We start from the raw sequence: 12,451 nt of genomic DNA on the forward strand, positions 1-12,451 counted from the left end.
TTGCTGTGGATCATAACACGAAACAATACTACATTTCTAAGTTTCACCTGGTTACTACAGCTATGGATGACGTGTAAAAGAACGGTCTTTCTGCCCTCCAGCGTTGTATGCATGAGCAAAATTTCTGAGTAACCAATAACATACACGGTGTGTATTTATACATCGTAAAGCCTCACCGCACGTCACTGTTTTGCATCCATATGAATCTTTATGTGTTTAAGTAATTGTTGTTTCATCCTGAAACTCTTTCCACAGGTCCCACAAGTGAAAGGCTTCTCACCTGTATGAATTCTCATATGCTGAGTTAAAGTCCCTCTGTCACTGAAACTCTTTCCAAAGGTTGAACAAGTGAAAGGCTTTACTCCTGTGTGAGTTCTCATGTGTGTCTTCAAGTTACTGTTTAGAGAAAAGGTTTTATCAGAAATTTTACAAGAATATATGTTTTGCCCTCTATGAGTTTTCTTCTGCGGTTTTTGTTTTTCAGCATCAGTTCTGTCTTTCTGCTGTTTGGTTTTCTCATAGCTCTCCTTTGGTTTATGTTCTTCCTTTCTCTTTTTTCCTGGGTCTTCAGAATTGCTTCCTTCCTGATCCTGGTTCTCAGTTTCTGCAGAGCCATGAGAGATGAGTTGGTTCCTCTGTGGTTTTCTGTCATTGAGAATCTCCTTTTCTTCACACACACAACATTGTGGAAGATCTGGGAATAGACAAAAAAAAAAGTTTTTTAAATGTCAATCAAACAAGAAATCCACTTTGATGCCTTCATGTATAGAAACAGAATTTTCTTAGGTTATTCGAAAATTACAATCTTACAAGAATGAACATTAACTCAACTAAGAAGTTAATGTTCTATGTTCTAGAACATTGGATGTTCTAGAATGGAACTATGATCAGAACTAGTTTCATTCTGGTCATTGCTCCATTCTAATGACCAGACTGGAACTAGACTTGAGTCAAAATATGATATTAAGAATCTCCAGGTGAGCAAATAAGATGGCAATCGCTTAATCTAGTAGCTTCCTGACAAATATTACATAAAATCTTCTTCCTCCATGTAGAGAGAGGAAGAAGACGCCTACATGGAGGAGGAGTCAGATGTTCAGGTCACCTGACTTTTGGACGTGTACCCTGACCACACACACGGTGTCGCAATCCGACTGGGAGATTGTGGACCAACGCTGGTGGTGATGCGGGCTGTGTGCCTGTAATGGGCGCAGGGGAAGTGCACCCATTATATGTCACCAGATATATATCACATTAAAGAGTGACATAAAATGCCTAAAGGGAAACCATAAAGTAATTTTTAATCTCACCCGCTGATATTGTCAGACATTGCTCCGCTCACACACTCAACACAAACGTTCAAAAGCACAACTAAATCTCAGCCTTTACTTTCCTGGGATTCACAGCAGAATTGGTAGCAGTGGGTGATTGTTGTTAATCGCACACATGCAGAAAATAATGGCAAAATGAACCAATGGAAAATATTTGACATGAATATTGGACAATTTGGAAGATTAAATATGAAAGGTGAAAATGTACAATGATAAAATTATTTAACGAGTTTATTTAAGACACAATTTAGTTAATAAGTCATTTACTATGTTTACATTATGAAAATGGAAATTTAGCAGCCAGACAAGACAATTATTAAATATGCTTTTGATTGTTGTGATCATTATTATCACCTGGTTGCAGTTCCTGTCGTGTCACCATAAAATAATTCCCCAATGAAAGTGGAGGGCGGGGCTTTGGGCAGGTCTAACACTGACCTTCTTTAACTTAAATTTGAGCCGTTATTCTGTCAGAATAGCTGACATGCATTGAGTACAAATGAGCATTAAGAGGCGCTGTCAGCTCAGCATATGTGACAAGATACAAGAGAAAGTCAATAAATATTTTCTAGTGATAACTGGATGGATAGTAGCGTTGCTGTAAACAACTATTTCAGTAACTGAGTAATCTATTAATTATTCTTATGATTAATCAACTAATCGGATTAAAAACATATAAAATAAAATATTGGTAAATCTGCTATAACACCAGTGTTACTATCAGATATCAATATCAATCCAATTTTTCATATTGGAGCATCCCTAACAGTGATTTCTTTGTAGTTTAGAAAACTGACCTGTAACAATAACATCAAATAACATAACATTGGAAGATGCACATTCTAGGCTAAACAATCACAGAGAAGTTTGATAGGGGAATTAAAAACTGTGTCGGCGATATTCAGGGTGCACAGTGGGTCAGGAGAGGAACCGCAGACCCGTCAAACCTAAAGAACCAGACATCAGTCTCTTCATCCCTCAGTGATAAAGAATGAGAAAGAATATGAATGGCAATTTAAAGAACAAATCATACAAATAGGTTAATAAATATTGCGAAGAGAAACCGACTCAGAGACAGTGCAATAATATTAGCCTGCATGATCTTTTCCTCTCAGGTTAGGGCTCTGCTTTGCTGCACAAGCATCAGACTTTTCCCTGCAATAAGCTTCTAGCTATTTTTATTACTTATTAGCCAAGTTTAGGACCCTGAATGCAGGAAGTCAATGTAAGACAACATTGTAATGATGCCCCACATGCTACTAGCAGCATTTAGGCTAACATTAGCATTTTGGCTCATTTTAGATTATACACTAATTTTAACAAACTGAATGGAGGAAGTCCATGTTAGTCAACATGCTTGTGACTTTCCACAGGCTATTGACTATAATTCAGCTTAGCTTAGGATTGATGTTAATTGTTAGCATCAGAGCGCTGGGTCCAAACTGGGGACACACTTTAGCAGGCCCTGGTTAAATTTCTCCAGGGATTATCTGTTTAATTAGAACAAAGCACGTACAGTTATTATATCGACACAGGAGGTTTTAGTTTGTAGGTTCTGATTCATTTTTAAAGTTAAACAGTATGAAGCCACATGTGGTTTAGAGTAATGTATTCAACTTGAACATTTGAAATAAAATTAAAAAAACGTCTCACAATAGATAACTGACTTCAAACACACATTTATAAAATACAACTATTTTTGTTGTTGGTCTGATTCCATGTTATTGAACATGACTGTTTAAACATACTCCTGCATATGAATCCATAGAAATGAATTCAGTCGCACAAACTGTAGAAAAATAGCTCTTTGTAGGTGTAGTATCAGGTTCTTGTCAGTAGGTGGCAGCATAAAGGGGCTTCTGTGTCATATTTCTGATTTAAAATGTTTTTATCATACATTGAAAGTTTAAAAAAAATTCCACAAATTAAAAAAAACCTTTAGTAAATGTGTTTAAAAAACATTAAAACTTAATAATTAATTAAAATGACTTGAAAAAAATCATACTGTGCTTCACTCGGGTCAACTGAGGAACTGAATGAATAGTAATGGAAAAAAGGAAATGAAATAGAAAGAATTTACTCTAATTTGCTATCACTCTTAGTTACCAAGGTAATCAAACAGTTATTGTCATCATCAGTGTTTTTCCAGACTGATCTGAGCTGATCGTTCATCTCTTCCTCCATCTTGACGTTGATTTATTTCCACTCTGTGGATGTTTCTTCAGCAGGAGTTCTGACTAAACCACAGGTGTCAAACTCCAGTCCTCAAGGTGACCTGCAGTGTTTAGATGAGCCACAGGTACAAAACACTGCAATGAAATCACCATAATTACCTCCTCCTTGTGTGGATCAGATCTGCAGAGCCTTAATGACCTAATTACTCTATTCAGGTGGTGCAGCAGAGGCTCAGCTAAAGGTTTCAGGGCATCAGCCCTCCAGGACTTTAAAAGAAGAGACTCAGCAGAAAATTTAAAGCCAAACTAATAATCACTTCCAGTTTCTTCAGCAGAGCAACAGTGAAACACGTGAAAAATAAAAACAGAGCAAATGTCTGGCTTTACTTTTCCTCTTGAAGACTGTTTTGCAGTTTAGTTAAATATTTCTGTGTTTTCAGTGAAAATGTCTTCAGTTCAGCCTCAGAGAGTTTATCAAGCAGCAGGAAACTCCTGCTGAAGAAACATTCACAGAGTGGAAAGAAATCAACGTTAAGATGGAGGAAGAGATGGACGATCAGTGCAGACTGATGGATTTTACCCGGATACCCAAGATCATCTTGCACCGGATAGGTACGAAACATCTGCAGTAGCTGTCATTATTTTAATTGATTGTATACATTGATATTGATTTAATTGGTGAATCAATAAAACCAGAGCACACAGAGCATGCTCATTGCTCTGTGATAGTTCTGTGCTGCCTGGCTTCATGCAGCAGGAGAAAAAGTGAGAACTGTCACAGTGTTTGGTTATTTCTGCTTGTTGCTCCTTGGTCTGTGTTCATGATGGAGCGTTGTTTACCACTAGTGCATTGCCTTAATTGCTATGTTTAACCTCCTGAGACCTGGGCTTTTGTTTGATGTGCATTTCTTATGTCTCCTTACTATTTGGGATTAGTCTGACCTAATTTTAGTTGAAATTACATTTTGGCTTTCTATGTGCTCTTGAACTATGTCAAAACCATATGAGGACAATGGGTCTGTTTTTGCATATAATTTTTTTCCTTTACCATTTGGGATCAAAAGGACCCAATTAGCCTAAAATGAAATTTTAGCTTTCTACAATAAGTGGTTATCTCAAAACCAAATGTCCTCATACGAGGACATCGGGTCTATCTGTGTGACGATAAGACCATTAAATCAATGTCATTATTTACATCTGTGTTTCACAGCATGTACATTTACGCTGCTTTCTGTCCAGCCTTTCACAATGAAGACACCCTTGGTTAACAAAGTACAAAGGTTTATTTTATACTGTCAAACACAAAAGTGCAGATAAAAGTGCAAAGTCTATGATCTTCATTATGAACATGTCATAGCGAACTCATCATTCTGTCTGATAAGTCTACCCCACCCGTCTTTGCATTGTACTCCTGTACAATATTTGGTCGTCTGATGGTTAAGTAGCATTTGTCCTACTTGGACCACCGCTGGCAGGTGTCCTCTGGCTCCTTAGCGTGGACAGCAGAGAGCATCAGGACCGGCTTGTTGTCAAACCATTTCACTACATTCAGTTTCCCATCTCCCCTGACAACTGATGCGGAGGACCGGAGGTACATCTGCCTTGCTGCTTCATGATCTTGTCACTTGGAAGCTTCTGTTTTGGTTTTGGGATCCTGTTCTTCATGACTGTACCAGTTAGGTTCACCTAAAAACAAAACCAATTAGATCATCTCAAAGTGATGTAGCAAGGACAATTTTTTATGGCAGCCATCTTGACAGAAAACAGGGAAAACCTGCACCATTTTTGGAGGATGAGTCTTATTTTAAGAGTAATAAGATTTATTTTAAGTGTAATAAGACTTATTTTCACTAGAAATTAGACATTTTGACTAGAAATAAACACAAATGCTCTTGAGAACATTTTACATTTTTGCACTGAAGCTAGACTTGATGTCCTCAAACAAGTACGTCATGTTTACAGACGTTGTAGCTTGCTAATATTACTCAAATATATCAAATTAGCATGCCAGGTGGAGCTACAGACATTATTGTGCATAAATAAACTAGTTTCAATCATAAAATTAGATTAGGATTTTTACCTTGTCCATGTTTCTGTCGGGAGCTGCCGTAGAAGAAATTGGCCGTCATCCCCGCCATGCTGGTTTGTTTTGTTTTTTTCAAATGAGTGTAATTTCATTGTGAGGCCACTAGGTGGTGCGGTCATGCCGCCCAGATGAGGACAATTGGTCAAAATTTGCACAAATTAAGGATCATGGTGCAGAACAGCAAAATGTAATGTCCTCATATGAGGATGCGGGGTCTGAGGAGGTTAAATATGGGAATCCTTTCCTCTTTCATCCAGTTTTCACTCTGCGCCGTTGTTGTTTTTTTATTTTTAACCAGTGTTGTAAAAAACCATCATGTATTCTAAACCCGATAGACCAAAAACGTGCAAGCGCACGAGCAGCAAATCAGCCAACACAAAGCAATCAGACTTTACGTTTTTTATTCTTTTTTAGCGTTAAAAAAAGAGACGCTTACCATCACAGACTAGAATTGAAAAGCGCCCCGTGTCTATACAGAATGTGTTTAAAAACGGGAAGATTCGTTGCTTATGATCTAAGAACACGCCCAGTGGTCATCCGATGTCCTGCGTCACCTAAATCTCTATTTGCTTGGAGATGGGAGTGAGGAGATGATTCAGTTTCTGTATCTGTTACAAATACAAAGGCCTTTGTGTGAAAGTATGAGAGTGTAATGTGTGTAGAAGCATATGTGTGTATTTGACCTTGGTAAGCGCCTCAACACAATATATATTGTTGTTTAGTTGCCATGAGAGAGGGAGTTGATTCCAGATTTCAGGATCAGAGTTCAATAGATATTCCAAATGTTTAATATTTTGTCAAATGTTTTTGAGATTGATTGATGTATTTGTTGATGAATTATTCAGATCTTTTAGTGTTTTTTTATCATAATCTATCTCTTCTGCCTTTGACCTTTCTCCTAATGATAACAAAATACATCAATCAATCTCAAAAACTACTGATAAAATATCAGTCAAATTCAAAAATACTCTTTTGACCTCAAAATGAAATAAATGTTGAAGCTCATATGATTCAAGTTTTTTAAAGAGTTATTTTTGTTTACATTTTGTCCATGTAAACCTATTCACACCAGTGGAGTCTAAAAAAAATCAGCTTCAAAACATCAGGAAATGATGTAAAACACCACTAACGTGTATCTACATGTTTCAGTGGATCGGTGTAATAAATATCGACCTGAACAGGATAACTTATCTGCTCCTGCTGATTGGTTTAAAGGCTCACATTGATTTCCAATATCAGTCAGTGAGGCGGCGCACCTCGTTGTTTTGGTCTCAAACCGGATCCGGCTGCGTCTCTTCCATGTTTAAATTCTGCTCTGCTTTATCCTGCTGCTTTTTCTCCAGCAGTTTACCCCTTAATCCTCACATCTGACTCTCACGGTGGATTTCAATCCACCGTTTTCTCTCACTTTCCCCCTGATAAGGTTTGCTCAGCACTTTCACTTCAGTGCCGCTAAATAGTGAACCATTTATAGTGAAACGATACACAGACCGGCAGCTTGTGCTCATTAAATGTGTGCAGCGATACGCTCCTATTTCATAAGATCTTGTTCTGTTTAGATATTTTGCATTTTAATTTATGCAATAAGTGAACCATTTATAGTGAAACGATACACAGATACAAAGAAGGCTGACAGGAATGTAGTAAGGAAAGACATTTAACAAATATTGTCTGGTCCGGGAATCAAACCCGTGACGGCCGTGTGGAGGATTGAAGGCCTCCAAACGTGGGTTGCGCTACCACAGCACGACCCCTGATGAAGAACATTTTCATTTTAGTTTTTGTTAAACTGAAGGGTTCATTGTGTGACCTCATATTTTGACTTTTTTTGTCCAGATCTCCCACAATGCAGTGTGTGCAAAGAGGAGGAGGATCTAAATGAGCTCAGAAACCCGGAGAGAAACTTCACTTCAGATCAAGATCATCCAGAACCTCTGCAGATAAAACTGGAACAACAGGAACCAGAACCTCTGCAGATGAAACGGGATCAAGAGGAACCAGAACCTCTGCAGATGAAACGGGATCAAGAGGAACCAGAACCTCTGCAGATGAAACGGGAACAAGAGGAACCAGAACCTCTGCAGATAAAACTGGAACAAGAGGAACCAGAACCTCTGCAGATGAAACGAGAACAAGAGGAACCAGAACCTCTGCAGATCAAAGAGGAAGAGGAGCAACTTTCCATCAGTCAGGATGAAGAGCATCTTGTGATGAAACAGGAAACTGATGACATTTTGAACAAACAGCAGAAAAACTCAACAGGGACTTCGGAACAAGAAACGAACATGAAAGCTCAACCAGATCAAAATCTATATTCTGTAAAATTTGTGATGAAACCTTTTCTCAAAATAATTCCTTGATGAATCACATGAAAAGTCACACGGCTAAGAAACCTTTCAAATGTTCCACCTGTGGAAAAATTTACCCTTACAAGAGTCGTTTAAATGATCACATGAGAATTCATACAGGTGAAAAACCTTTCTCCTGTGAGACTTGTGGAAAAAGTTTCCAGAGAAATCTCGGTTAGTTAATCACATCAGAATTCACACGGGTGAGAACCTTTCTCATGTGAGACCTGTGGGAAAAGTTTCCGGAGTAAACATAAATTAGTTAATCACATCAGAATTCACACGGGTGAGAAACTTTTCTCATGTGAGACCTGTGGAAAAAGTTTCACTCAAATGCAAAGTTTAACTGTTCACATTAGATCTCACACAGGTGAGAAACCTTTCTCATGTGGGATTTGTGGAAAAAGTTTCACTCAAAAACACAACTTAACTTCTCACAACAGAATTCACACAGGTGAGAAGCCATTCTCATGTGAGTCCTGTGGAAAATGTTTCCCTCATAAAAAAAGTTTAACTGTTCACATGAGATCTCACACAGGTGAGAAACCTTTCTCATGTGGGATTTGTGGAAAAAGTTTCACTCAAAAACAGTGCTTAACTTCTCACAACAGAATTCACACAGGTGAGAAGTAGCTTACATTGATTTATCAGCTGGCTGATTAATAAATGTTGATTTCCTTAATTGTGGGACATTGGTGAGCAGCAGAGACATGCATGTGAAGCTGATCTGATTCCTCAACGTTATTGACCTCAGCCACTGTTTCTGTTCTCCGCTGTGAGGTTTGACTATTAGACCAGCTCACCATGTCATGTCTGCACCCTTAGTGAAAAGTGAGGAAAATGTTTTGTGTATAGATCCAGTTTAAGTCATCACATGAAGATTCACACGGGTTGGAAGCTTTTATTTTGTAGATTCAGTAGAAAAAGGTTCACTCTAAATAAATGTAACTGTTCACATGAGAACTCGCAGAGGTTTGATGGCACAATGTGAACCTCAAGATTCTCAGTAAGTTGCTGTTTGGAAGTGGAGTAATTGCAACCGACTTAAATTCTTAAATGTAGCAGGTTTTGCTTACAAAGCATTTTAATCTGGATATTTAGCTGAAATTCTTAAAAATTTTATTCTTCCAGTTTTATATTTCCATTTTACTGAATGAGACTGAGGGAGAGATTGTCTAACAACAATGAGTTTGAATGCTTTGAGATTTAGACTTCTGAAATTTTGGAGTCTTTATTGTGTTTTTATCCTTTGTACATATTTTTATTTTAATGATTTGGAGAAATGGATGCATTTCTTTAACATGGTTTTAAATAAATTTTCTCCTTACAAAATGGTTTGATGATGTGGATTGAATTTCAGATAAAAGTCATTGAAACTTTTTCTATAATTTAGATGATAAAGTATCATAATGATGGTCTTTTTCTATTTTTCTGTTTACTCAAAGACTGTGACTGGATCGATTTACATAAACATAGAGACTGAAATAAAACCTGTTTGAAACAAAAAGTAAATCAGGAAAAACCTTCATATATAAACAGTTAACTTCTCACATGTCATTAATTTGATTTCAGCACCTCTGAGATCTAGAATTATAAGGCTGAGATATCAAGGTAAACAAAGAGAACCCAGTAGCTGCTGGTAGGGGCCCTCCAGACATTATTACAGAATATAAATAGAAACTGGTTTTTATAACTTCAACATCAGACCTATGTTTTTATTCACAAGTGTACGTTAGAAAAATTAATTATTGCCCAAAATTTGACCGTTAGAGGTCACAGTTCAGCCCCGCTCTTCCTCGCCACGGACCCGGTGTCTGAACAACGTGGAGGCAGAAGGACTGGGAATCCTCATAATTAGACCAAGGGCAGCCAGACTCATTAGTTTTGCTAGGTGTTATATTTAGAGGCACAAGAAGGCCTCCTGACACAAAAGACTCAAGTTGAAAACAAAAATAAACTCAAAAAGGGCTCTGGGGGCATCAAGGGTAAAAGGGGCAGGGCTCAAGCCCTCTCCAGACCCCCTCTGCATGTGCCTGCATATGAATGCTTGTCTTTCTAAGTTACCATCCAATAAAATATCTGAAAATACAATTTAAACGATGTTAGAAAAATGGCTCTGCAAACTCCGGCATTATTACTTCCTGCACCTCCTGGTTTTAGCTGTAGATTGTTGATCCACTTTTCTCTTTGTTAGGTGAGTTTTTTCTAAATTAACTTCCTTGTGACCGACTACCTTCAAAACAAGAAGATAAAGTTTTTCTTTCTCTCTTTTAGAATGGTTGGAACAACCACACATGGCACAGACTTAAGACATTTTGATGCTTAAGTCAAAATGCCTAAATGTGCTGCATTTACTTTCTGACCCCCACCTCCATGGTAAGGCATCGGTGCTACATCATCTGAAACCCAGCAATTTATGGGAAAAAAGAATAATACACTGCTTTAAAATGTAAAATACTTTATTTCAAGTCATACATGTAAAAGTCAACAATGTAAAAGCTGAACTCAATAACTACATGACACAGAACTGCAAGACACCTGAATCCACAGAAATTAAAGCTTCCTGAAGACATTCCCCTCTTTAACTTCAGTATCTAATGGGACACTGATGGGAACCTTAAGTACAAATGTGACTGAGAAATAAAACAAAAAAACTGATTTTAGAAAAACAAAGCTGGTAGACAAAAATGGACCTCAAGTCTATCTTAGTACAAGACATTCAGAGCATCGACTTGGCTTTGGATGAATGGATAATTTTGTGCAGAATTGGCATGGATTTAATTTATAAGTAAAGGTAAGATGGGAAAAAACATGTTTTTGTTTAGTTTTTTAATGAAATGTGCATTTGTGGGCCACAGTCTGTATGTCTAAAGAATTCAGTAAAGTAGAAATGTTAGCTAATCTACCACGCAATGATTTATTAATAAAACACTAAGACTAAAACAAACTACTGCAAAAAACTCAATGTTCTGTTCTGTGACCAAAATTCTTTATTTTTTTATGTTAAATCCTAAAACATGGCATTGTTATCAGTTGCTATTGCAACGAGTCTGCATGTAGCTTGGGTGATGCAGAGTGAGAAAGTGGTTTAGGTTTCTCCCTTTGCTGTGGATCATAACACAAAACAATACCTACATTTCTAAGTTTCACCTGGTTACTACAGCTATGGATGACGTGTAAAAGAACGGTCTTTCTGCCCTCCAGCGTTGTATGCATGAGCAAAATTTCTGAGTAACCAATAACATACATGGTGTCTGTATTTATACATCGTAAAGCCTCACCGCACGTCACTGTTTTGCATCCATATGAATCTTTATGTGTTTAAGTAATTGTTGTTTCATCCTGAAACTCTTTCCACAGGTCCCACATGAGAAAGGCTTCTCACCTGTATGAATTCTCATATGCCGAGTTAAAGTCCCTCTGACACTGAAACTCTTTCCACAGGTCTCACACCAGAAAGGCTTCTCACCTGTGTGACTTCTCATATGCCGAGTTAAAGTAACTCTGTCACTGAAACTCTTTCCACAGGTTGAACAAATGAAAGGCTTCTCACCTGTGTGAATTCTCATATGCCTAGTTAAAGTCGTTTTTGTCTGTAACTCTTTCCACAAGTCCCACATGAGAAAGGCTTCTCACCTGTATGAATTCTCATATGCACAGTTAAATTCGCTTTTACACTGAAACTCTTTCCACAGGTTGAACAAGTGAAAGGCTTCTCACCTGTGTGAATTCTCATATGCCTAGTTAAAGTCATTTTTTGTCTGTAACTCTTTCCACAAGTCCCACATGAGAAAGGATTTTCACCTGTGTGAATTATCATATGCTGAGTTAAAGCCGTTTTTTTTTACATTGAAACTCTTTCCACAGGTCCCACAAGTGAAAGGCTTCTCACCTGTGTGAATTCTCATATGCTCAGTTAAAGCCACTTTTTGTCTGTAACTCTTTCCACAAGTCCCACATGAGAAAGGCTTCTCACCTGTGTGAATTCTCATATGTTTAGTTAAAGTCCCTCTTTCATTGAAACTCTTTTCCACAGGTTGAACAAGTGAAAGGTTTTACTCCTGTGTGAATTCTCATGTGTGTCTTCAAGTTACTGTTTCCAGAAAAGGTTTTATCACAAATTTTACAAGAATGTATTTTTTTGCCCTTTGTGAGTTTTCTTCTGCGGTTTTTGTTTTTCAGCATCAGTTCTGTCTTTCTGCTGTTTGGTTTTCTCATATCTCTCCTTTGGTTTCTGTTCTTCCTTTCTCTTTTTTCCTGGTTCTTCAGAATTGCTTCCTTCCTGATCCTGGTTCTCAGTTTCTGCAGAGCCATGAGAGATGAGTTGGTTCCTCTGTGGTTTTGTGTCATTGAGAATCTCCTCTTCTTCACACACAACATTGTGGAAGATCTGGAAATAGACAAAAAAAAAAAAAGTTTTTTAAATGTCAATCAAACAAGAAATCCACTTTGATGCCTTCATGTATCGAAACAGGATTTTCTTAGGTTATTCTAAAATTACAATCTTACAAG

The 12,451-nt window shown here is 37.6% G+C and overlaps 1 pseudogene; it reads right to left on the reverse strand.

The window, feature by feature from the left end:
* Positions 1 to 11,454: 11,454 nt before the first annotated feature.
* Positions 11,455 to 12,016, reverse strand: LOC129376562 (gastrula zinc finger protein XlCGF57.1-like; annotated as a pseudogene).
* Between the last annotated feature and the right edge of the window lie 435 nt (positions 12,017 to 12,451).

This window comes from Poeciliopsis prolifica, unplaced genomic scaffold (genome assembly GCF_027474105.1).
Source record: "Poeciliopsis prolifica strain line A6 unplaced genomic scaffold, Auburn_PproV2 SCAFFOLD044, whole genome shotgun sequence".
NCBI lineage: Eukaryota > Metazoa > Chordata > Actinopteri > Cyprinodontiformes > Poeciliidae > Poeciliopsis > Poeciliopsis prolifica.